Here is a 26,633-nt window from a genome sequence, read left to right as displayed (position 1 = left end):
GACCCAGGAAAGATGAGGTGGGTGTTCTTACGATCTCCCATCACATGTTTAGGGAAACTGAGGTCCTGGGAGTTTGAGAGACAAAACCATGATCACACAGCAGAACCATGACTCAAACCCCCATATTCTGCCTCCTCCGGCTACAAATCTTTGCCTTCCTGTAAGGCATGTGAGGAGTCCATGTTAGAAAAAGATCGCTGTAGGTGAGTGTCTAGAGTGGGCTGGACCTCAAAGGACCCATAGGAAGAAAAGAACAAGCATCTCACAAATGGACCTAGAATTGATTTCCTCAGGGTCAGCACAGCTCATCCACAGGGCTTAGTATCTAAAACAAACAACACGAAACAAAAGTCTCTCTGTGTTGCAGGAAGGAGTATAGACGAGTGATCAGAGACAGGTCAGAGTCAGACAAGCTCTGGGTTCACTTGTGTCTGGGCCACTATAAACTGAGTGCCCTAGACAAGCCTCTACTTTCTTATCTGCAAAATGGGAATACAAGGGCCCATCCCTTCGCTATCAGTTCAGTTCAGTTGCTCAGTCGTATCTGACTCTTTGCAACCCCATGAATTGCAGCACGCCAGGCCTCTCTGTCCATCACCAACTCCCAGAGTCTACCCAAACCCATGTCCATCAAGTCAGTGATGCCATCCAACCATCTCATCCTCTGTCATCCCCTTCTCCTCCTGCCCCCAATCCTACCCAGCATTAGGGTCTTTTCCAATGAGTCAACTCTTCGCATGAGGTGGCCAAAGTATTGGAGTTTCAGCTTCAACATCTGTCCTTCCAATGAACATCCAGGATTGGTCTCTTTTAGGATGGATTGATTGGATCTCCTTGCAGTCCAAGGGACTCCCAAGAGTCTTCTCCAACACCACAGTTCAAAAGCATCAATTCTGCGGTGCTCAGCTTTCTTCACCGTCCAACTCTCACATCCATACCTGACCACTGGAAAAACCATAGCCTTGACTAGACGGACTCTTGTTGGCAAAGTAATGTCTCTGCTTTTAAATATTCTATCTAGGTTGGCCATAACCTTCCTTCCAAGGAGTAAGCGTCTTTTAATTTCATAGAACTCAGTGAATCAGGTGTCAGACACACCTGATCTGGCATGAATCAAGAGTCCCACATTTCCTCTTTTTACGACCTAAGAGTACCTGCAATGCTACCAGGTTTGTTTGTCTGAACTGAGGTGAAACCCACATAAAGTGATATTAATTGTTTTAAAGTATATAATTCAGGGGTGTTTAGTACATTTTACAATCTCGTACAATCGTCACCTTTAGTTCCAAAACATTTTCATTGCTCCAAAATAAAACCTCACACCCACTAAGTTACTCCTCATTGCCTCCTACCCCCAGTAATCAACATCTGCATTCTGTTTTTATGGACTTACCTATTCTGGGTATTTCATATAAGTGGAATCATATAATATATGACCCTCTGGGTCTGGCTTCTTTTACCTAGCATAATGTTTTCCAAGTTCACCCATGTTGCAGCACATGTTAGTACCTCACTCCTTACGGCTGAATTAGATTTAATTGTGTGTACATGTGCATGTGTATAGATAGATAATGGACTATATATTCCACTATGTATATGCACACACACACATACATATATGTATTCCGTTGTGTGTGTGCATGTTTATGTATAATATATATATATATTCCATTGTGTGTGCATGTATGTATAGATATATACATGCACACACATATCACACTCTGTTTATACATTCATTTCATCCACTGATGGACATTTGGGTTGCTTCCACCTTCTGCTGTGAACAGTGCTGCTATAAACATTCGGGTGCAGTTTTTTGCGTAGGCACATGTTTTCAACTCCCCAGGGTAATACCTAAGAATGGAATTGCTGGGCCCCATGGTAATTCCATGTTTCACTTAACTGTCTTCCACAATGGCTACACAATTTTACATCCAAACCAGCAACACACAAGGGTTCCAATTTCTCCATGTCCTCGCCAACACTTGTTTGTTGCTCTTGTTGTTTATCAAAGCCATCCTAGTAGGTATTAAGAAGGCTTTGGTTTGCATTTCTCTCATTTCCTGTGCTTGCTGGTCATCTGCAAATCTTCTCCAGAGAACTACCTATTCAAATCCTTTGCTCATTTTTAACTTGGGTTGTTAATCTTTGTGGTTGAGTCTTCTGTTGTCTTTGAGCAAAGGAGAAGCCAACTCCTAAGCTGCCCCAGAACTAGAGATTTGGTGGGGATGGGCCCCCCAGACAGGCAGGGGCTGGGGGAGGACGCAGCTGCTTGAGACTCTGGAGAAGGCCCCAGGAGAGCAGAGACATGGCTAAAATGGCCTGGGGAGCAGGACCTGGGAGGAAGTATTAGAGAAGGACAAGAGAGGGAAGCCTGGGAGTGGCTTAATCCGTTTCAGGGCTTATTCTACTTGGAGAGGCTGAAGAGGTGATTTCAAGGAATCATGGCCAGCTGGTTCCCATTTCCACAGCAGAGAAGGAAATGTGCACAGCAGGGAGCAGGTTAGGCCGAGCAGAAGGGAAATGCTTCCGGGCTGCAGAGCTCTGCGAGGCCCCTAAACGGGCAGAATCTGCTGACACCTGGCACAGAGCAAAGACCACCCACGGGGGAGACAGGACCCACTCAAGCAGCCATGCCCTCCTGACGCAGTCTCTCAAGTCACCAGGCCCCATGCAAACAGTCACCAAAGAGGTGGAAGTGGCCACGGTCACACATGGCCCAGCATTCATCTCAACACTGCGTGGCTTCTAGGTACCAAAGCGCACACATTGGGCTCAGCTGAGTGGACCATGTTTTCTGATCATCCTACGTGCAGAGTGAGCCCTGGCTTGCCTGTGAGGTGCTGGGGGAGCAAAAGCAAAGCAGACACTGTGCTTGACCTCAAGGGACCGACATGGAGGCCACTGGAGAAAACTCCTGCTCCAAACCAGCAAAGAACAGGCACCTCACAGAAAGGCCAGCTAAACAAAGGGACACGAGATGAGCCTCCAAGTTAGCAAGAAAGGGAGGAAATGATGTAAGAGAGATCCTAGGGATTTCCCTGGTGGTCCAGTGGCTAAGACTCCGCACTCCCAATGCAGGGGGCCCAGGTTCGATCCCTGGTCAGGGAACTAGATCCCACATGCTGCAACTAAGAGTTCACATGCCACAACTAAAGATCCAGCGTGCCACAACTAAAAAAATAAATCCCACTTGCCTCAACAAAGATCGAAGATCCCACTTGCTCCAACTAAGATCAAATAAATTAATTAATTAAAAAGAGTGACCCTATATTTGGAGTCAGTGGACCTGGGTTCAATCTTAATACTGCTATTTACAACCTGTTGAATACTGGCAAATTCCTTAACTACTCATAGCCATCTTTTTCCTCATCTCTCAAAATGGGCATAAACCAGCTTCTCTGGTAATGTGGGGCAAAGGCAGCTCCAGAAGGCTGGACCCTCCCCGAGTGCAGCTCTATAAGCCAAGAGAGTATCGCCTGCATAACTCTGCAGCCTCTCCCTGGGTTCAAATCCCTACTCGGCCGCCTCCTGACTGAGGGATCTCTGGAGCAGGTTACCTAACTCCCTTGAACCTTGGTATTTTCATCTGTAAAATGGGAATGGTGATAATAATGTCGATCTTGCAGAGCAGTTCATTGCAGTGTGTTTCATGAATTGATCCATGTAAAGATGCCTGGGAAGTGCTAAAAAATTTAGCTCTATGATCACAGCCTTCAGTGAGACAATCCTTCTTCCTAAACTGTCTGCCTATGTGTTTAGTACAGATTTCTGAACAGTAAGCTGAGTCCCAGCTCCAAGTACTCCAACTGCAGGATCACAGAATTGAAAAACGGACTCTCCCTTCAAGGCAATAAAGAGATGGCCCAGGGCCCATGGCTCACCCAACCGGGGGCGCTCAAATCCAAGTCTCTGCCAAAGGCCGGTCGCACCCCTGCCCACCCCCATCGGCCAACATCCCGCACTGAGCCGCACCCATTCCTTATCCATCCTGAAACCAGCACCGCCCAGGACCTGCGGTGAGGTTCAGTTAAAACAGTTTATAGGAAGCAAAGCCACACTTTCTGTCTTCGCCTGAGATAAGAGGAATCTGAGACCTGGAAGGAGCCAGGACGTCCCCTGCAGCCCTGACCCCCCGTCACATCAGACACACTCGATTTCCCAGACCAGGACGAGCAGGACGAGCTGCAGATACAGAGGGGCTGGCCTCGGCTCTGGGGCTGTACCTTTGGGCAAGTTCCTTAACCTCCCTGGGTGGGCCTCAGTCTCTCGTCTGTAAAACAGAGAATATTCAGGGGTTGTAGGGATGACAAGAAATAAGGAGTCCCAGGTAGTGCCCTTATATATACTTACATATTGTATTTACTTTTATATACAATACTTTGGTCAACTGATGCAAAGAGACGACTCACTGGGAAAAGACCCTGATGCTGGGAAACACTGAGGGCAAGAGGAGAAGAGGGCGACAGAGGGTGAGATGGTTGGGTGGCATCACCGACTCAATGGACATGAGTTTGAGTAAGCTCTGGGAGTTGGTGATGGACAGGGAGGCCTGGTGTGCTGCAGTCCTTGGGGTCACAAAGAGTCGGACACGACTGAGCGACTGAACAATGGCAACAACAAATTAGTGCCCGGCTCACCCGAAGCAGCGCCCAGGTAACCATGTTCATGGTCCACGACCCCAGGGCTGGGCTCTGTGGAGCCAGCGGGCTAGACCTGGGAGCCGGGAGCATGACAACAGTGCTCTGCTGTGGGGGTCCGGGGCACTCTGGCAGGAGACAGCATTCCTGGGAGAGGGGGGTGTCCCCAATTACAGGTGTACTTGGATCCACTCAACTAACACAGATCTGAAAAAGTAATGTCCGGAACAAAGGACCCCGGCTGTCAACCAGAAGAAGTTCCCAAGAGGAGCTGGGAAGAAGTGGAGACCAGGGAGGGAGGTCAGGTGGTTCAGGCCTCCTCTGCATCTCATGTGAAGAGCAGATAGAGAAGCAAGTGGGTGTCCATAGGCCTGGCCTCCCCTAGACTCTCCCAGCGCAGGTCCTGGGACTGACAAACTACCAGGTAAAGCCCACATCCCCAGCCCTTCCAGAACCATCTTCTGTGGTGTATTTGTCTGAGATTCTGCAAGCAAGCCTGGCCCACTAATATCTTAACACAGGAATACCTGTGTATGTGTGTGCCCTCCACCACACACACACACACACACACACACACACACGCACGCACGCACGCACGCACACACCCCCCACAGAGTTTCTCTCTCCTCCTGGCAGGCTAGTACAGTGGTTACTAGCACAAGCTCTGGAACCAGACTGCTGAGGGTGGGATACCAATGCAGCCACTTTTTAGCTGTGTGGCTTCAGACACTGCACTCAACCTCTCTGAGCCTCAGTTTTACTCATCTGTACAATGGGGCCACTTACGGCACTATAATCCTAGGATGACGGCAGGAATTAAATCATATAACAGATGAGGTCTGCTTCACATTGCCCAGGACTTCACAAACACTAGATGAACGTCAGCTCTGATCAGGAAATCATTCACTTTTGCTGATCTGCCTGGTACAGGCTTCATGGGGTGTCAAGCAACAGAGAAGAGTTAAGAAAAGAGGGAGGGATCAACTGGTTTCCTACGTTCCATTTCAGGTCAGAATTTCCCACTTATCCACAAAACGGAGGTCCCTGCCCTCAGTCTGCAGATCAGGACACTCAAAGGGGCCCAGGCAACAGAGCAGGAAATGTGCTAAGAAACAAACAAGCTTTCCAAAGCGTCGCCCTGCCAAGCACGTCCTCATCACTCCACACCATTCACCCACCCCCTGCCGGCACCCATCACCCCAATCCTTCTCCCCACCCCGTCACCCCTCCACATGGCCAGGACACCCATACCTATTCCTCCAACCCTAACGGAGCAGAGCTGACCTAAAGCTGGACATGTGTGGAGCCCTTGGGGCTGAGCCCCCCTGCACCTCCCCGCCCTCCCTCCAATGAGAAAGACTCCCCCCCATTCTTGCACTGCAGGCACACAGTGAATCCCACCCTTGGGGATCACCATGGCCCCTGCAGGTCTGATGTGCCAGCAATCCGACAAGAAAAAGAGTGTGGAGGGCCCTGCTGCTGTCTGCTTCCAAAATCCTCTGGCCAAACAGCTCCCCACAATACTCCACTCCACGCAGCTGGTCACTGCCTCTGGAGGGCAGCCCCCGTGTCTCTGCAGGGGCTACCCACTGCCCAGCTTTCCAATATGCAGACCTCCTCACTCCCAGGCCCCTATACCTGCCCAGCACACCAGGCCCCTAGCAGAGCCCTGGTGGTTCTGAAAGGTCCATCCCGCCCATTGAAGCTTATATATGAAAAAAGTGTCCACGGGTCACCCCCCAGAGAGCTCCCTCCTTGTACTAAACATGCATGTGCCAGCTCAGGAAGCCATCCTCCAAGTGTGTGTGTGTGTGTGTGTGTGTGTGTGTGTGTGTGTGTGTGTTGGGAGGGGGTGGGTAGCTCTAGTACTGCTCCCATTTTGCAGATGGGGAAACTGAGGCTCAGAGAAATGCTCAGGCTAGGGTCACCTACTCAAAAGTAACAATGCAGGCCTCCTCACTCTAAGTCACATCATTTTATTAAACACCTTTTATACTATTTTCAACGGGCTTCCCAGGTGGCTCAAGTGGTAAAGAATCTCCCTGCCAATGCAGGAGACACAAGAGACCTGGGTTCTATCCCTGGGTCAGGAAGATCCCCTGGAGTAGGATATGGCAACCCACTCCAGTATTCTTGCTTGGGAAATCCCATGGACAGAGGACCCTAGCAGGCTACAGTTCATGGGATCACAAAGAGTCGAACACAACTGAGCGCGCGCGCGTGCGCACACGCACACACACACACACACTGTTTTCCTGTTGTTTCCTCTGATTTAGTGAAGGGGAGGCATGTCTTTCTAGGACTGACCCTGAGAACACAGCAGGTACTCACTTCTAACCAATGATTATCTGCCGGGGGCACATAGGGAAATGTGGCCTGCAGGATCCCATCCCCTTTAATTTGAAAAAGTCACAGCTGGGTCTGGAGAGGTTGGCATTCATCAGCAAACATGAATTGGCCCCACATGGAGGGTTTTGAATACAAGGTGAGCCAAGGCCTCATCCTCCCACCAGCAATGCTCCCAGCAGAGAGGGACCCACGTGGCAGAAGCACACCGGAGAAGAGAGCGCAGAGCTCGCACCACAAAGGACAGAGTCCCCTGGCTCTGCCAGGGAAGCCAGGAGGCCTTGCAGACCCCAAAGCCGGGTGAAGAGCCACGACCAGTGCGGGCGGGGAGAGGTGCCGACCGTCTTCAACACAAGAAGCCCAGGTCACCCGAAAGCAACTGTGTGTGGAAGACGGAAATCTGGTGGGGCTTTGTGGAATCATAGCCCACATAACCTCAGCGTATTACCCAGAAAAAGAAAGCAAAGAGGCAAATGCCAAAAAGATGAGGCAGTCACAAAGCCAAGATAGAGAATGGCCTGGGGACACAGGGCCTAAGGGATAAGTGGAATGGCATTTCCTCCTTAGTCACTGGAAGGATGGGCTCAACTCCAGGCCAGTGAGGCCACTGGAGCCACGTGAATCGGCCCCTTGTTTCTGGGAGAGAAACCGAATCCGGAAGAAGCTGGATGGGGAATGTGACCATTCCGGCCCCATCTTCCTCTTCCCCTTCTTCGGCCGGTAACCCTCCCCTGCCCTATCCTGCCTCCTCATGTTCTCCATAAACCCCTGCCTTAGAAAACCCCAAAGCCAGGATCCCCAGGGTGATAACGCAGAAAACAAAATCCTTTAAAAGGGCAAGAACTCCCGGAAAAAATCAACAAAGATTTCACATTATCTTTCTGCAGCCCAGGCTTCCTGACCCCAGTCTGGTCATTGAGTCATCTCACAACAATCCAGGGGTCTGTCCACTACACGACCTAAATTGTTTGCTTGCTGTAGGTTTTTTCTATTTTTTTTCCCCTCCCCACCCATCCTGCCCACTCCGCCCCCCTCCCTTGCGGCAGCCGGGCTGACAGGCACCCAGCAGGCAGGCCAGCAGAGCTGGGTACAGCTTCCTGTGCTGTCCTCCCCGAGTGCCGAGTGCCGAGTGCCGGCCAGTGGGTTGTGACTTCCGGAGACACGGTGGGAGAACCAGGGGCTGCAAATAGAGCAGGCAAGTGTCACTTCCATCAGGCACAGAGAGCCAGGCTTCCCTCAGGGCCTCCTCTGTCCATCTGGGACCCGAGTCCTGACTTTTCCAGCAATGCAATCTGACATTTCTGGGGCAGGCAGGCAGCCTAGGGAACAGGATCCCAGGAAAGCTCAGAATCCCAGCTGCAGCCTTACTCGCTGGGTGTCTGAACACGCCTCCGCCTTCACACCTGTAACGTGAGACTAAGAAAGCATTTCTACCTGCCGGGTGGCTGGGAGGATTATTTCAATCTTGGCACATGGTAGCAATAAAGGGTAACAAACAAGCAAGCACTGTTCCATCAATGTCTACACACGGACACCCGCTATGCCCACCATGCCAGACCTGACCACTTGACAGAACTGTTTGGGAACAAGACCTCTAGACACTGAACCACAGGAGCATCAGGAAAACTTCATCTTCTCCAGGCAGCAAGAAAAGAGTGCTCCCCTTCGTGACTCTCTCATCCCGACACCTGGGAGCACAGACCACCAGACCCAGTTGTGTCCATAATCCTCTCTCACCCCCTCATCATACCAAAGTCTGCTCAGCCTGAGCCTGAATCACCCCTAATTTTCTTTTCACCATTACTGTATTTTTTCTATCAAAGTATGTATCATCCTCAGGAGGATGCAAAATGCCAGTGCTATCTGAATCCAAACGCAATGTCAACTTGAAACCTCAAAGCCATGTGGACGGAGTACTAGGAAGCAATGGAAGACTCAAGGGTGGCTCCATGAACTCCACAAGCATCAGCTGGGCATTCTTTTTCCTGTCTTCCTGCAGCTCTCAAGGCTCTTTCAGGAACAATGTAACTTAGCATAGAGATATAGGACATCACACAAATCCCACCCCCAAGGGGGTTCACAGGCTCCCGGGGAGACACCCGGCAAACAGTTCCGACAATTAAGCAGCATGGCAACCTCTGGCAAGGCTGAAAGTGTGCCTTCGCCATGCCCTATCCTCCTGGGGACCCCCATGTGTGCACCCAGAGATGTGTGCAAGGAAGCTCACCCCAGGGCTGCCCCGCAAACCTCCAAACAACCCAAAATCCATCACGAGGGGCAGGAAGGAACATACACAGCAATGGCATCACCCAACATAACACAAGGAGTGGGGTGAAGCAAAATGCAGCCATCACACCCCTACTTTTATGCCACTTCCACGAGAATTTCAAATATAACAAAGCGTGCCTCCAAATACCCTCCAAATAGATCTGTAATCCAAGTATAAGAAGGTGATGGAGGAGGGCATGGCAACCCACTCCAATATTCTTGCCTGGAGAAGCCCATGGACAGAGAAGCCTGGTGGGCTACAGTCCATGGGGTCCCAAAGAGTTAGATACAACTTAGGTGACTGAGCATGCATGCATGCGTAAGAAGGTGACCTATTATAGCCCAAATTCAGAAGAGCAGTACTTCTGTGAAGGGAAGGAAACAGAACGGAAGAGTTCCCACCAACATCCACTTTATCTCTAGTTTTCTTTAATATCTACAAAAGCAAGGATTCAAACCAAACATGCCTCGTCGTTTACCACTGGTTAATCCTGAGGGTGGGAACAGGGCCGCAGTGGAGCGGTCCTTTGTGACTTCTCGTTTTGTGTTTCAGACCTGGATGATTCACCTGATACAAAGAAACCCCCAAACTCACCAGATTCTAAAGTCCAGCGAGTCACTGAGAAGGACAGAGGAGAGCGGGAACTGGGCGCACCCACAGGACCCCCAGGGCTCCGCTACTTTAAAGGGAGGCAGGGCTGCCTGCGTCCTGAGCACAAGGTGGTCCACTGCCGCCTGGCCTTAGCCCTAAGGAATGTGCTGGACCCAGTCACCTCTGCCCCCGCCACACTCCCTCCCGGCAGAACCGGCATGAAAAGCACAACCAGACACGGCCAGGCACCTTCCCAGAGGTGACTCACTGGGTCCTCTCAACAAGCGTGTGAGGGGCACAAGGCAAAGAATACCCCCTCGTTGAAAGATGAGGAGCTGGTGCCTCAGAGAAGTCCCAAGAATGGCATGGAAAGCAGGGCAGTCTCAAAAGCAATCTGCCTCGCAAAACTGTCGTTATGTCCAGGATTTTCTCTGTGTCGGGATCCGAGGTCGGGGGAGGTGGGGGGGGACTAACCCCCAGCTGGGTTTTACAACTCAGGTCATCTGATTTTCACGATAACCAGAGGAGCTTCCCAGAGGAGGCGAGGAAGGCCCAGAGAGGCTGAGCATCCTACCCAAGGCCACACAGCCAGCAAACACCAGGTTCTCTAACATGCCCCCATCACCCTCCTGGAGCATTTCTCCATCAGGGCCATTCTCATATTCCACGAACGCGCAACAAGGAGCTTCCAGGGCCCCTGGGTGAGCAGAGGGCTGGAAGCTTGTCCTGGCTAATGTTTATTTGTTTATGTCCTCGACTACCTGCTAAACCCAGTCTTGAAACTCAGAGTGACTCAGAGACCTCACCGGGAGCAGCTGCTCTGGGCTGGAGCCAGATAAGCCTCCACAGGGGCAGGAGGGGAGGGTCAGGGCCGTTCCTGGTAATTAGGTGGAGCCGAGCCCCTCTCCCCAGAAACCCCGAGCCCATGCGGAGTCATAGAGAGTAGCAGACAGGTAGATGGGAGGGAAAAACCCACTGCCAGCAACTGCCCTGCACAACCAGCTATTAGCATGGCTGATACTTTTACAAGACCAAGAAGGGAGACCAAGCTTTCGCCTACCACCATGAGTGCCAGCAAGGCGACAGGCGGGAAGAGAGGATACGGGCGGCAGATGGGAAAACAAGCACACAGCCAAGACCCTGAAGCTCCTCGCAGGCCCACCACAGTCACCCAAGTCCCGGTGCTGCAGATGTGGACAGAGCGGGGGCTCTGGCCTCCAACACCTAAGCTCTGGCACAACACTGCCCAGCTCTGGCCTCTGAAGCCTTCTCTCAGAAAGTTCTCAAAAGCAGAAGTAGAGAACAGCTCCTGAAACTGCAACCACCCATAGAAGCCTGTTCTCTTGCTAAAGGGGAAGGGATAGTTGGGCAGGGCGGGCAGTGGTTGGGGGAGAATGGATACATGTATATGTATGGCTGGGGCCCTTTGCTGTCCACTGGAAACTATCACAACATTGTTAATTATCTATACACCAACATAAAATTTAAAAAAAAATTTTATTAAAAAAAAAACAACTGTTCTCTTTATCCTACCCCAGCAGTCCTAACTGAATAGACTGTATGGGTTCTAATGTCAGAATAATGAAAAAAAAAGGTCCGGTTTTATTTTAAGGCCCTCCTTTGGAGAAATTGAATATCATTCCCCAACTTTTTCAAATCTGCCCCTCTTCCCCCTCACCATGGCCTTCCTTGCCCTGTTGGGTTACTCCCAAAGCCTTTCTCATTAACCAGGTTAACCAGGGAAGAGGCTCAAACTCACATGCCCTGACCCTGGCTTCCAGGGGCCAAGGCCACGGTCCTGCCCCACTGTGTGAGAGTTCTTTTGTGCAACGGCTATAAACCTTCCATTGCCTCTGAACGCGCTCAGGGATAACAGGGTGTTGGGGAAAGGGTGAGAGGTCAAACAGAGACCCTCCTGGAATCTGCCCCCTTCATTAACTTCGGAATTCCGCAGGCCAGTGTTTTCTCAAGGCTTTTTACACTAAAGACTCACCCAGAAGGAGGGCACGGCCATTCTCACACCCCAGGCTCCAGCTGAAAAAGCCAGGACCGGGTTTCCTGGGAAGAGAAAGGAATAAGGCCAGCAGCGTCTGTCCTCCCACAGGGAGGAGCTGACACTGGAAGAGCAAAAACTCTGGTAAGAATTAAAGATTCTGAGGTGTGATGCTTCTGACTTTGCGGATGATGAAAGCAAGGCTCAGAGAGGTTTAGAAACCACAGCAAGGTCGCACAGCTGTGAAAGGGCAAAGCTTTACAACCTGGCAGTGTTTTGCTCCAAAACCACAGTCTTTCAAAAACCGCGGTGTTTAGCCAAAAGAGGGCAAGAATGTCCCACCTGCTTCCTGCCACCCTAAGAGGTAGGATCCTGGGGTCCAGGGCTGCCATTCAAATTAGCATGGAGGTCTGTGTGTAATTCCAGGATTGGACGGGGCATTCAACACTGAAAACACTCCTCTGAAATGACACCCTATTCATGATACTTGACTTTTGTACAGTTTTGTTTTCCAGAATAAAACATTAAGGAGCTCACAAAAAAAAAAAAGAAAAAGACACCTGAAACAGCCACCAAGATGGCCCCTTGCTAACACAGCACCCCCTGCCAAAATGCACGTGTCTGTGGGTTTTATTATGGGTCAGCCTCAGAGGCTGCGACACCGTAAGCCCTCAACAAACGTCTGCTATCCACATGGGAAAAGAACCCAGAATGTGAAGGTCTTTTGCATCTTCCCTACAACCCCAGTGAAAACCCTATCATCCATATGCTGCTTAACAAGCCTCTACAAAGACTACATCTTGTAACAAGGTTTCCTCAGTGTTTATGATCCAGGAGGAGTCTCCTGTTTTCAAAAACAAACAGGTTTCTTTCGTTGAGACCAAGGGGCAAACTATAGCCTGTAGGTGCATTGCCAGTTCTTATAAGTAAAGTATCATGGGAACACAGCCATACCCTTTCATTTACATACTACGGCTGCTTTCCAGACACGAAGGCAGAACTGACTAGGAATGACAGAACCATAAGGCCCGCAAAGCCTAAAATATTTTCTACCCAGCCCTTGGAACAAAAGATTTGCCAAACCTTGATTTAGACTCAGTATTTTGCACTAACCAGGAAGTCAGAACTAAATTTAATGTTCAGTGTTAGTAACTCATGCATCCTCAATGGTCTTTATTTCCATAGGTCTGTATGTTTTGATCTTCTATTCCATTTTAACACTTGGTTTAAAAATAACTAAGAATCCCTGAGTGCTGATCAGGCACTGAAGTAATCCCTTCAATATAGTCTCTTATTTAATTCTCACAATAAAACCACAGGGTAGGTAACACTATCCCCTATTTACTGAGGAAAAATGAAAGCAGAAAAAAATGAATGAATGAGTCATCGACTGATTTGCATGTAGCAATATTTACTATTTCATAATCCAATCCCAGAGAGTAATACGGGAGCTGATCTGAAAACTGTGGTGCTCAATAAATAGAATACAGTTGGCAGAGCCGAGATCAGCAGTCACTGTCAATTCAAGCAGAATTACAGGATTCTATAGCACTATCATTCAAGATTCCTTTTGTTTTCAGTCTAGCTTCAGACTGAGCTATGCAGTCGCTTCATCATGAATCTTCTGGATTTAAGGAGGATCACGGTGGACTGAACATCACACCTGGCATGAGGTGGGACACAGAGCCACTCCGTCACAGTCTGGGGGACCCCTTGTCTCCCGTGATGTGGCCGGAGCCACAGCGCAAGTGCCACCAGTGGAAGCGAGGACGTGTGCTCCGAATTGAGCCCCCTGCAGGAGGGCTGCGTCCAGGTGTTGCCACCTTAACATTTTTGCCACATCGACCTTTTTCCAACTTCCGTAACTATTAATACGTCTTAAGCAGTAATATCTGAAAAATCACAGGCATGCTCTTCTAATTCAAGTGAAAATAAACATAAAACGTTTTTTTTAAAAGTCTGCCCCCCATATAAGCTAGAGGCATTTTGTACACTTCACTGCATGCATGAGAACAACGCCAAGCAGAAGCAGGGAGGCTGAAAGCTGACATATCAGAGAGTACACACCAGCTTCTCCGCTCTCCTGAGACAAGCTTGGCAGTTCTCTGGGTCTCTCTGAACCTCAGTTTCTTCACATGTAAAGGTGAGGTGCCACCCACTTCCCCGGGTTGGAAGACTGATCAGGTGCTGATAAACACTAAGCAATCCCATGGCTGTTCACTGGGATCTCGGTCTATACTCAGCCTGTGCAGACCCCAGGGGCCCAGGCCAGCCCCGCTATGGGGGAACAGGTGCAGGTCGCTAAGCCATGTCCAGGAATGCCGGCTGGGATGTCTGTGGATGTGGGGGGCAGTGCCGTATCCCCCAGACCCTCTCCCTCAACTCTAATCCTCACAGGGACCTATCAGTTAATTAAATTTGAAAAAAAAAGGTCACACCTGCTCTAGCAGCAGCCTAGGATAAGAGGGCTCAAAGAGAAATGGGTTCTTCCAAGCAGCTAAAGACAGACTTGTGCTATGAGGAGACTGTGTGCATGCAAGCTAAGTCGCTTCGGTTGTGTCCGACTCTTTGCGACCCTATGGACCATAGCTTGCCAGGCTCCTCTGTCCATGGGATTCTCCAGGAAAGAATACGGGAGTGAGTTGCCATGCCCTCCTCCAGGGGATCTTGATCAGGCCAAGCAGAAATGCGAAGCAGCCACTCGATTGCAAAGGAAAAACTGGAGGAGTCGATGTGGACCAGGAAACGGCAGCTCTGGTAGCAGCATCAGCATCACTACCACAGCCAGGCCCACCAGGACAAGCGGCACCTCCAGCACCTCCACCGTGTGCCTGACGATCCAGGGCTCACAGGGGCTGGCCCGCCCAGCAGCCTCCTGGCTGACACCTGTCATCCCAGACTAAATGCTGCTGTCTTTGTGCTCAGGCTAGAAGAGAAATCAGACATTTCCCTACCCATGAGGGCAGCAAGGCCCAGAGAAGAGAGGGGATCTGCCCGAGGTCACAGGGTCGCCGGGGGGGGGGGGCAAAAAGGGAGCGGGAGCTGTGTCGCTCAGTCCCAGGCAGATGGTCCCTGAGGCTCTGCAATCAGTGACAACTGTGTTCCGGTGCCACCTGTGGACCCTGGGGAAACCTGCTTCGCCAGTCTGGGCCCCCAGCTACTCTGGCACCAAAAATGACTGCTGCGGTGCCGACCCCATGGGTCTGGTCTGGGGCTGGAATGGAGTAAGGTCCACCACGTGCCTTGCACAGGACATGGCTTAACAAATGGCGATTACTTGGACATCCATGCCCACGGGGTGCAGCAACCCTGCAGACACGGGGCATCTGCTCGGAGCAGCCAGAGGGGAGGGGAAGCAGGCACCTTACTTCTCGCTGCGACCGTTCTGCACCTTCGGGTGCCCGAGCCCAGCCACCCTCTCCTGGGAGGAGCCTGAGATAACCCCAGACCACCACAATGGGGTTGTTCTAGGGAGTCATTGATAAAAGGAGAAAAAAGCAGGGCTGCGGGCCATGTGATAAGCGAGGGCGCAGTTCTGCAGAGGGACGGTGGGGGGAGATGGCAGGAGAGACGCCGGGGGGGTGTGAGGGTGGAAGCGGAAGGGCCAGGGTTGTGCCTTGGTGTCCACACTTGCCTCGCATCCCCAAGGCAGCTCTGACGGCCACTGCAAGCCTAGCCAAGCCTCTCAAGCCTCCAAGTCTCCCCAGGCCCTCAAGAGCCCCCTCCCAGGGTGACTCCTCCACCCGCCCTGCTTGGCCATGAACAGCAGTGAGCAGAGCACCTGTCAGGCTGCGTTGTCAATTCTGCCCAGCAGCCCTTTGGGGCTGCACTGAGTTCCCATCACACCTAGTCCCAGGGGACCAGGAGCCTCCTCCCTGGGGGGGCATAGAGTTCATACTTATAGTCTGTCTCTCCAGATGACAAAGAGGGCCTAGGGACCCTAAGAGTATTCCATCGCAGGCAGTGCCACACACACACATACACACACACCCTCCTCCTCTGCCTTCTCTTGGATAAACAACCTTGGGCCAAGCTCTCAGCTATGAACTGAGCACACCACTTCCCACCCAGTGAAACTGTTGGGCTGGTTAAGTTCTACAGATGCTCAAAAACCGTGTCTCCCTTCCATCTGTCCTTTTCACAGAAGCTGAAGGAAAAGCACCGAGTCACATCTGATCTGATCAACACCGATGCAGTGAACAAGGGGCCCTCTCTGTGTTTAGCTGTGAGCAAGGCACACATGTCTCTCGACCTCAGACGACTTCCTAGGATGGGAGAAGGACAAGAAATCAAACACCTTGCATAGATGCATATAATATTTCGACACAGGGAGGAGCTGTGGGCCGGGACAGTGGGCAGTAACCAGAGGGACATCCCTTTCCATGAGAAGGTCAGGGAAAGCTGAGAAGTGCCGCGGGGCATGAGCAGAACTGGGAACCCAACCAAAACGGAACCCCAGGCCCTGCCCTACATGCCTTCTTAGCAGGCAAGTGCCAGGCAGCCTCAGGTGACCTGAGCACACGGGACACTGGCTGTTAGAGCTGCCACTCTCCTCTGGGCAGCCCAACGCTAAGGCAACATCCCTCGGAGTCAGCAACGTCACAGCTGCTGGGTCCGGACAGCCTAACAGCTGCAGAACCACCAGAACCCTGTCACCTGGTCCACCTCCCTCACATGGACGCAAGGCTCCCTTCCCTCGCCTACTGCCAGCCGGGCACTCAGCCCTCCCACAGGCTCTGGGGACTGGGACCTTTGATCAACTGTCCACGCCAACCATCAGCGCCTAGTTCAAAGGCCAGTGCGGCGCCCCCACCCCCACCCCCGCCCCCGGCTATGCTCAGAAAGATTTCCAAGGCCTGAGCAACAATCTCCCACCAACCACGAGTAACACTCCCATCGTGTGCTGGGCATCAGCTGTGTGCTGGGCATGATGCTGGCTGGCCGCACACACACAACTGGTCTGGGATCCTCAACACCGATCCTACGAAGGACAATGACAAGTCACCCCACGGACAAGAGGGGAGCAAGGAACCCAGCAGTCATTTTGTCCCCGAGTTACTGGGTGGATCGCAATTCTTAGTTCCTGGCTGTGAGAATAGAGCCAGTTACGTGATGGTGACCTCTCCCACCAGCCAGGGCAGCGGCACCAGAAGCCCAGGCGGGTGCTGGACCGAACATGCGGGAGATACCTGTGCAAGGAGGAGGTGGGTCTTACGTTTCAGGGGCAGCCCCCGGGGGAGCTGGCAGAGCTCCAACCAAACATTCCCGTCAGTGAGAAAGGTAGGAAGCTTCAGTCCTCTGTCCCCCATCTTCATCCAGGCTGCAGGAATCCATGAGGTGCTCAGCCAGGGCCCTCCTAAAACCACCATGAGCATCCAGAAATGTGGTGGGTCTGTGTCCCTGGAGAGCCTGCTTCCACCAGCATCAGTCTCCATCCAGGAGGCTGAGAATCACTGTACATCCACAAGACTCAGAAGATCCTTAAAGGAAGCTCCTTGCAGCTGACAGGCACAGCCATCATGAAGGACCTTCTTTTTAATTCCTTTCTGGTCAGAAGATCAGGCCTGGGGATGAGAAGGAGAAAAACCAATCCCATTACAATCATGGACCCAGAGCAGCAAATTGTTCTTCCTTCCTTGTTTGACCTAATGGACCAAGAGGAGGGGCTTCCTTGGTGGCTCAGCCAGTAAAGAATCTGCCTGCAGGGTTCCATCCCTGGGTTGGGAAGATCCCGTGACGAAGGGAATGGCAATCCACTGTGATATTCTTGCCTGGAGAATCCCATGGACAGAGGAGCCTGGCGAGCTACAGCCCACTGGGTCACAAAGGGTCAGACACGACTGAGCAACTAACACACACATGCACGGAGAGGGAAACTCACTAAAAATAATGCTGTGCAGCTCTGACACTTAAATATGGGTGAGGGCGGAGAGAGTCACCTCCCACCGGCACCAAAGCCCTCTGGCAAAGGGAACAGGGTTTCACTGCTTAGGGTTCCTCCTTAGGAACTACCCAAAGATAGCAGGGGGGCTGAGGTACACCCATTATAAAGAGGAGGACAGTAAGTACCAGAAGGGTTAGGTAGCCGGCTTGGGGACTTACCAGCACAGGCAGGCCTGGCACATAGCCCTGGGCTCCCCTGCAGTGCCCAGAGGTCCCAGCTGAGGGGGTGTGGGGTCAGCTGGTAGGAAGTAGTTCTCTGTTTTGTTTCTTTTTAAAGATAACCACAAAGCCTGGCATCCCTCCAGGCCTTGTCCTGCACTGTGCACCTCTTCAGGGCAGAGCTTGGGGCCTTTTCCTTTTTTATTCATTCATTCAGCAACTACTGAGCACCTGCTAGGTACCCAGTACTGTTCTAGCTATAAGGGGAGACCAAGAGGACTTCAGCCCAGCGTACTTGAATTACTCTAAAGATAACTGATAAACAGACAGATCTACAATGCTTAGTGTTTGGGGCCCGAAAGCCAGCAGCCCACCGATGATAACAATAACTGCCCTTGTGGAAGTGCAGTTATTCACCCTGCTTCAAGCTCTGGCCCCCATCTAATACAATCCTCAACCTCCCTGGGACTCTGACTTTATTTTCCAGATGAGGAAATAGGGTCATAAACACCTAGTAAGAGTAGAACCTGAATCTGAGGCCAGGTAATCTGTCTCCCTGGTCTGCACCCTGATCCATGGGGAAAACCTACTTCCAGGCAATTCACATGCATTGCTGTTGTTGTCATTGAGTCACTAAGTCATGTCCGACTCTTTCACATCCCCACAGACTGGAGCCCGCCAGGCTTCTCCATCTGTGGGATTCGCCCAGCAAGAATACTGGAATGGGTTGCCATTTCCTTCTCCAGGGGATCTTGCTGACCCAGGGATCCACTCACATCTCTTGCACTGGCAGGCGGGTTCTACACCACTGAGCCACCAGGGAAGCTCTTCATATGCATAGAATCCCCATTTAATCCTCACCATCACACCATGTGGTATAGAATACTCTTGTCTGACTTTAAAGATGAGAACCCTGAAGCCCACACAGCTTAAGCCACTTGTCCAAGGTCACACAGCTAGAAAAAACAGAACAAGGATCTGAAATCAGGCAACCTGAATCCAAAGCCCATGAGTTTGACCATTACACCAATTATGACCAACAGCAACCACTGCTGTAATTACAGACTTTCCAATACTTAGTGGTGTAAGACAAAACAATCCATGAGCTAACAGTTCTGGAGGCCAGAAGCCCAACACAGGTCTCACTAAGATAAAAATCAAGGTGTTGACAGCCTGTGTTCCTTTCTGAAGGTTCTAAGAAGAATCCGTTTCCTTGTCTTTTCCAGCTTCTAAAGGATGCCCACATTCCTCAGCTAGTGGCCCCTTCCTCCATCTTCCTCCATCAACGGCATCTCTCGGACCCTGTTTCCATCATCTCATCTCCTCTGACTCTTCTGCCTCCCTCCTCCATTTTTAAGGAGATTACACTAGGCCCTTTCAGATGATCCAAGATAATCTGTCTCAGGCCCATGAGCCCTAATCTTATCTGCAAAATATAAGTAACATAGTCACAGGTTCTGGAGACTAGGTCATGGGCATCTTTGAGGGTTATTTTTCCATCTATCGTCACAACGATGACAAAGGGCATCCATCCTCAGCCTTAAGCAGTCCTCAGTGGCCAGGGGTCACAGAGTGAGCTCCTTGTGTTCCATGTAAACCTACCTGACATAGCTTTTAGACCCAAGAGAAAGATGGATTCAAAAGGAAGCTTACATGTCTAAATATCAGTCCCTACGACAAAACTTATGTGGCTTCCCAGGTGGCTCAGTGGTAAAGAATCCGTCTGCCAATGCAAGAGATGTGGGTTCAATCCTTAGGTCAGGAAGATCCCCTGGAGGAGGAAATGGCAACCTGCTACAGTATCCTTGCCTGGGCAATCCACGGACAGAAGAGCCTGGTGGGCTACATTTCATGGGGTCGCACAGAGGGACATGACTTAGCAACTGAGCACATACACGCAGCACATGACAAAAGTACAGGAGAGTGGTTTAAACATTAGAGTTTGAGGTCAAGTTACCAAATTTATTAGCTGTGTTATTCCGGGGAAATAATTTTTAACCTTTTGTTTCCTCCTCTGTAAAATGGAAATAAACCACAACTACTCACTTCATGAAAATTTTGTGATGCTGACGTGAAAGAATCAACACAAAGCAGCATGTTTGCGGGCACACACGAAGAGCTCAAGGTCAGCCCTTATATCATGCATCAAAGGGAGGTGGCCGCCGTCAAGCCAAGGCCGGTCTGTCGCAGGACCCCTCCCACTCACCCATCTTTCCTCCTCGGCTTCCACAGCAAAACTACCAAGAGCTGCCAGCCCAGGAGTGGCATCGCACCAGGAAGTCAGGACTGGAGTCTTGTCAGCTAAGGGGCTGCTTACGGCAGGAAGGGAAGCAGGGATTTATGGCACCAGCCCCAGTTAATGGCAGGGAAGAAAAGGGGGGAACACAGTCTGTTAAATATTTACTGAGGCCCACAGGCAAATCTGAAGCCAAGTTTGTTTTGTTGGGGTGAGGTGCATTAGAGCTCTGTCACCTGGGAAAGAGTTATTATTCATGGTCTGCTGGGTATTACTGCAGCCGAGAGGTGGTCCCTGACTCAGGGCAGGAGCAGCGCTGATGTTCTCTCGAGAAGACAGCCCCACCATGGTCTCCACGGGCAAGAATGCAGGATGCGGGGCGCTGAGCACCCCAGCTTCTAGAACCATCACACACAGCAACCCTCCTCTCCCGGGGAGCATTTGCATTTCTCTTCAAGGTGAGTCCTTTTTGCAACAGACCGGCCAAAATAAAAGAGACAGGCAATACCCAGGATTGGCTTCAATGGGGAAGTGAAATTTTCATACAAGCTGGTGCACAGACATTCTAAAGAAAGACAAACAACCACTTTGGGAAGCTGTCTTGCGTAATCCACTAGAGCTGAGTATATGCTTTATATATTTCACGCTTAGGCATAAACTCACAGAAACGTGTATGTGTTCACCAAAAGATAAGCCGTCAGATGTTCATGGCAGTACCACTCATAACAGCCACTCACACTGGAAACTACCCAGATGCCTGCCACTGGGCGAATGGATTCTAAATACACGTTCGCACACACACACACATGCACACACACACACACGTGCATGCGCACACACAGAGGAATATTACAGAGCCATGAGAATGATCTACAACCACACACAGCCTGTAGGTACATCTCACAAATGTAATTTTGAGTGAAAGAATCCAGACACAAGCGAATGCATTGTGATGTTATTTATATTAAAAACATAAACATGTCAACCTAATCGGCGCTACTAGAAGTCAGGACAAGGTTTATCTGAGTGAGGGGGGAAGGGACCATCAGTGACGGGAAGTGGTCAGGAGGGGGCTTCTCAGTAGCGCCCACTGGCAGCTACACTGCATGTCTTATCAAGCTGTTTCATATACTCATGATACGTGTGCTTTTTAATGCACGCAGCCTCAATAAAAAGTTTACTAGCGGACTTCCCTGATGGTCCAGTGGCTAAGACTCTGAGCTCCTGATGCAAGGGGCCCAGGTTCCATCCCTGGTCAGGGACCTAGACCCCACATGCCACAGCTAAGAACTGGTGCAGAAAAATAAATAAGTTTTTAAAAAGTTAACTAACACCTTTTTTAATGCTTCCTGTGAAAGCACGTTTGCTCGAATACTGAAGACATGGAACCAGCCCCTCAGGCCTGGGAACGGACCCTTCCAGCTTTCCCTGCCGTGTCTTTTCATGCCTTGCTGCCTTTTAGCTGACCCTGCCCCGGGGAGGGCGCTCAGGGGAACACTTCACAAATAAGCACCCCTGGGCAGGTGACACGGAATTGCCCCCACAAGAAAACACAGCCCCCGGCCCAATTCTCTTGTCACCTGAGTCTCTCCTCTTGGCCTCTGACTCCATCAGGCCCAAATAGGTCATTTGGTTCTTGACAACCCCTCCCCACTAGGTATTTCCAACAGCCAACCCACTTGGTAGTGAACATGCTGAAGAAAACTGAGAAACAGCCTGCCTCTATGTCCTGATGCTGCTACTGCTAAGTCACTTCAGTCGTGTCCAGTGCATGAAAGTGAAAAGTGAAAGTAAAGTCCCTCAGTCGTGCCCGACTCTTCGTGACCCCATGGACCGTGGCCTACCAGGTTCCTCTGTCCATGGGATTTGCCAGGCAAGAGTACTGGAGTGGGTTGCCACCTCTGTGTCCTACCCAAGACCAAGAGAACATCTTTCTAAAATACCAGCCTCACGTAGAACTCTGCTCAGTGTTGTTACATGGCAGCCTGGATGGGAGGGGAGTTGGAGGAGAATAGATACAAGTATATCCCTTCTCTGTTCACCTGAAACTATCACAGCATGGTTAATCAGCTATCCCCCAATACAAAAATGGGCTTCCTTGGTGGCTCAGATGGTGAAGAATCTGCCTGCAATGCGGGAGACCTGGGTTCAATCCCTGGGTCAGGAAGATCCCCTGGAGAAGGGAATGGCAACCCACTCCGGTATTCTTGTCTGGAGAATCCCATGGACAGAGGAGACTGGTGGGCTACAGCCCACGGGGTCGCAAAGAGTCGGGCATGACTGAGCAACTAACACTTTCACTTTTCAATACAAAATAAAAAGTTTAAAAAAATAATAATAAATCAGTAAAATAAAAAATAAAACTAAAAAAGCATCATCCCTGAAATATGGAGTGTGCAGAGGGGTGCTCTGGGAATGAGAAGACTTCAGGAATCAGGGTTGGCAGAGACGGGAATGTGCAAAGCTGGGTCAGGCAGCCCTTGGCTCTAGCAACCAGAGAGAAGCACAGTCCATGGTGGGAGCCAGAGCGAGCATCTCCTGGTGCATGTCTGGCTGGGCATCATGCCCTCTCTCTGCTTCTGCACCTCTGTGTGTGTGTTCTTCCCCTCTTGCAGCAACGATCAGTCACAGGCTTGATTTTAGTAAGACCAAGAGTCAGCGGAGGCAGAGGGGGCAGCTGTGGGGAGGAGGGACCAGGTCCCCAGGAGAGGAGCCAGCCAGGGAAGCTCCCACTCTCTTAGCTGGCCTCCATTCCTCTCCCTCAGCATTCCTCAACACCAATGCCACCAAGCAGGCGTCTGCCTCATCTTTCTCTGAGGAAGGGAGAGGTGGCAATTTCTCCAGCCATGTCCGCATCATTTCTCAGTGATATCCTGAGAGCTGGAGCCTGCCCAAGCCTGGGCAGATAAACCAAGGAGCTTTGTTCCCAGGGCAAATGGCAGCTGTCCCACTGCTGACAGACTCTATCTCTGCTTCATTTCGGTTCCTCTCCAGCGTGTGCCGGGGTGACACGGATCAGCTGCCTTGGAATTCCCAAGCCTTCTAGCACGCGACCCCCTGCCCGCCTCCACCCCCTGGCATTCATTCACCTTATTCCTCATTCAGGGGATGGGGGCTCAGGGCCCAGGTAAACCAGAGTGTGAGTCCCAGTGTGGTCAGCCATTCAATGGCCACGGGCACAGCCCTTAGGCTCTTTGGAAGTGCTTCCTCATCTGTTGAATAAAAACGAGGAATTGAAAAGCATGTCTTCTGGACTTCATACGTGGAGGAGAGACTGTATATAAAATGCTTAGTGGCCAGACCTGCCCACGGGGGCTCCCTATTCAGCAGAAGGCCAGCATCACCCTCAACAGCCTTGATCAACTAGTATGGTTGCTTGGGAAGTGCAAACTGCACCCCAACCCACTCACTAAAGTGAGGGAAGGTCTTACGTTCCTCTGCATCACACTTTCTAAGGCCAAGTGTTAATACTTCTTGGGCTTCCCAGGTGGCACTAGTGGTAAAGAACCCGCCTGCCAATACAGAAGACGTTAAGAGATGCAGACTCAATCCCTGGGTTGGGAAGATCCCCTGGAGGAGGACATGGCAACCCACTCCAGTATTCTTGCCTGGAGAATCCCATGGACAGAGGAGCCTGGAGGGCTACAGTCCATAGGGTCACAAAGAGTCGGACACAACTGAAGAGACTTAGCACGCACACATTAATACTTCCACTTATGTTGATTACAGCCATTCTTTAAAAATTCTGACACTGGGTTTGGCCAGGTTCACAGAGACCTGCACAGCCCTGGAGAACTCAGCAGAGGCTCAGTAAACGTTGCTAGAATAGTAAGTGACTAATTATAACCGTACACTGAATGCTCACGATGTCAGGCATGGTTCTAGGAGCTGGAAATCATATCAACAAAGAAAGACAGAATTCCTGCCTTCAGGGAGCTTCCAAGCTACACACCAAGGGATCCAGAGATGTGAACAGGCAAAGACGGTGCATGGCCGTAATTGGGTACATGGGTGACGTTCGAGTTCCCTTGGCAGGGTAGTCGTGAGTGCTGGGCAGAGAAGGAGAGGCTGGACCAGTGAATGGGAGAGGCTCCAGTATGTCTGAGCTCACGAAACCTTGGGAATAATCTGGTTCCTCACTGAACAGCTGAGAACCAAGGCCCAGAGAGGTCAAGTGACTTGCCCAAGGTGTCCAGCTAAAACCTGTGGGATGCAGAGTAAGAAGCAAGTCTTAACTGAGAGGGGGGGCGCTGGGCACAGGAGGAGCTGCTCCTGAAGTTGCGAGGTGCACAGCCACGGTCAGAGGGCCACGTGACCGGAGGCCCAAAGCGCAGGTAATAACCCGATCTCCTGCATGCTCACTCCAAGAGTGCTGGTTGTGTTATGTGGCATAAAGTCAACAGTGCCGTGAGGGAGGAACTCATTTCCAAGCGAGGACGCTGGCACACGGCAAGTCACTCACCCAAAGTCACGTGGGGAGTCAGAGACCCTGAGATGGGAGACTAGGCACTCAGCCCCTACGGCCTTTTTGCCTAACCACGAGGCGGCCCTGCCGTAGAAGGCTTATATGGTGGGAAAGACTGGGTACAGGGTGACAGATTCTGGAACACAAAGTAGCGGAGGGTGGGAGTTTGATCACTAGAAAAGGCAAAGGAGACTTCGGAGGCATCAATATCTATTGACCAGAATGCCCCCACCCAATGACCTGTCAGTGGGTCTCACTCTTTTCCCAAGGTACGGGTCTCTTGTGTTGTCCATGACACAATTCTCCAGGAGGCTCCTCATCAGAGCTGGACGTCTGTCCCACCAGGCTCAGGGACGACAGGGTGGGAATGGGGAGGTGGGTCTCCCCCAAAACCACTGACCCCTGACTGCTTCTCCCCACCTGCAGGTGAGAACACGGATGATCCCGGAAAAACCAGGGGCAGTGCTCACCCAGGTGGAATGTGAACACTTGTCACAGGCTGTCCTACAACACAGCCACCAGCTTTGGGGATAGAGGTGTCCAGATTACACATCTCCGGGATTACTTCACAACAGCCTTCTTTTTCATTAGCTAGACCAGATCAGGGGCTTCCCTGGTGGCTCAGCGGTAAAGAATCCACCTGTCAATGTAGGAGACTTGGGTTCAATCCAAATTATGGAAGATCCCCTGGAGGAAGAAATGGCAACCCACTCCAGTATTCTTGCCTGGGAAATCCCATGGATAGAGGAGCCTGGCGGGCTCCAGTGCTTACCAAACAGTTATGAAACCGTGAACTTCAGTTCTCTGAATCTACATGCCTCCCTGCAAAACGGGTCCTGCCTTGCACAATTAGGGGAAGAATTAGAATTAATCTACTCAAGCCCTTACACGTAGTAGGTTTTCTTTCAATAAAAGAAAACCTTTCATTTAATCAGCCCACCTCCATGCTCCTTTATAGCCTGAAGGTGATTAAGATATTGAAATGAGCCGAGAAAGTCAGGAACACTTTCCTTGTACAAATGACAAACCTTCAAAGTTCTTTTAAAAGTTTCTTTTGTTTGCTTTTGCCCACAAAGAACCTCAGGGAAAGGTCAGCAAAGACCCAACTGTCAATCAAATCCCATGAACAAAGGGGGCAAAGTGCCATGGAACTGAATCACCCAATAGTGACTAAAGAGAGAGTTCTCTACAGGACAGTGGGATCCACCCTTAAAAACTACAAATAGAGAAGATCTAGGGAGAAGGCAATGGCACCCCACTCCAGTACTCTTGCCTGGAAAATCCCATGGATGGAGGAGCCTGGTAGGCTACAGTCCATGGGGTCGCTAAGAGTCGGACACGACTGAGAGACTTCACTTTCACTTTTCCCTTTCATGCACTGGAGAAGGAAATGGCAACCCACTCCAGTATTCTTGCCTGGAGAATCCCGGGGACGACGGAGCCTGGTGGGCTGCCGTCTATGGGGTCGCACAGAGTCGGACACGACTGAAGCGACTTAGCAGCAGCAGCAGCAGGGGGCATGTGTTCTCTAAGAAAGTAACTTTGAAGAAGACTCAAGATCTCACATGGGACCCTGTCTGCAAAGAGCTTCAAATCTCATTAAAGCAATGGGGCTATGAGAAATAAACAGGCCACTGAAGGACGGAGCCCACCAGTTGCAGCGGACGTGTTCCAGGACCTTGGGGAGCTCCATGCCGGATTGGAGCTGCTTTCATGGATGGATCACGTGCAGCCTGAGAGGTGAGTGAGTTGGGAAGAAGCAAAAAAGATATTCAGAGTAGGGGGAGGAGTGACACTCCATTAAGGAGGAAGACGAGACTGGTACTTATTGATCGCCTTTCTAATTCTCCCATTTAATCCCCACTAATGTTCACATCCCCAGAGACAGGTCTCAAATCCCCAAATTATAGAAACATCAGTATGGTCTCACCAACTCAACGGACATGAACTTGGGCAAACTCCGGGATGTGGTGAGGGACAGGGAAGCCTGG

General features: G+C 50.9%; 1 long non-coding RNA gene and 1 other non-coding gene across 2 annotated transcripts in view; one reads left to right on the top strand and one right to left on the bottom strand.

Annotated features, from left to right (window-relative positions):
* Positions 1 to 26,633, bottom strand: part of LOC145508920 (uncharacterized) — a 221,339-nt gene that overhangs the window by 136,967 nt on the left and 57,739 nt on the right. Inside the window, exon 3 of the long non-coding RNA XR_014055691.1 lies at positions 17,055 to 17,403. This is a non-coding gene — a long non-coding RNA (uncharacterized LOC145508920). The remainder of the gene's footprint in view (positions 1 to 17,054; positions 17,404 to 26,633) is intronic.
* On the top strand, positions 3,039 to 3,111 carry TRNAG-CCC (transfer RNA glycine (anticodon CCC)). Its single transcript has one exon. It is a non-coding gene; the product is annotated as a tRNA-Gly (tRNA).

The sequence above is a fragment of the Giraffa tippelskirchi genome, chromosome 6 (genome assembly GCF_054371585.1).
Source record: "Giraffa tippelskirchi isolate mGirTip1 chromosome 6, T2T-mGirTip1v1.2.pri, whole genome shotgun sequence".
In the NCBI taxonomy this organism is placed as follows: domain Eukaryota; kingdom Metazoa; phylum Chordata; class Mammalia; order Artiodactyla; family Giraffidae; genus Giraffa; species Giraffa tippelskirchi.
This window is presented reverse-complemented; position numbering and strand designations above follow the sequence as displayed.